This window comes from Phytophthora parasitica, assembly GCF_000247585.1.
Source record: "Phytophthora parasitica INRA-310 unplaced genomic scaffold supercont2.43, whole genome shotgun sequence".
Lineage (NCBI taxonomy): Eukaryota > Oomycota > Peronosporomycetes > Peronosporales > Peronosporaceae > Phytophthora > Phytophthora nicotianae.
Genome location: NW_008649029.1, coordinates 551,403 through 551,933, shown reverse-complemented (window position 1 = coordinate 551,933; position 531 = coordinate 551,403).

Below are 531 nucleotides of genomic sequence, written 5' to 3'. Positions count from 1 at the left end.
TCAACACTGATGCCACTGTCAACAGCATAGACATAGGGCTTTTCCAACTGTCAACAACTCGCATATATCTAAATAGTATGGCCTAACTCGCAGTATTGACGGCGCTAGAGCATCGTAAGTGGGTGTCCGATGTGATCTGTCGCGCAGTGTATACCCTTGATTGACGAACTTGCCATAGTCACCGGCTTTGTGTGTGTTTTCCAATGTCTCGATCCATTAAACAGTGTGGTACACACGGTATCCATTTGATCGAGATGGTAAATACCTCTTTTTGTTGACACTATTGATGGTTACTATTCTTACATGTCTAGTGTGCATCATACTATGGCTCTAGCTCCATCTTACTAAAACTGATTCCTGACTTGCTAAGCTCTGACCAACTCACTTGGTCCTATATAAGGCGATGCGGGTGAACGCTTTTCGCATTTTGGGTAGTGCTTGGCTTGCTTGGAAGCCTCGATAGAAACGACCTCGACTGAACTCCTCCGGCTGAGGTGTTTGACGTGTGTTCGTTCTGTTATCCTCTTAGAG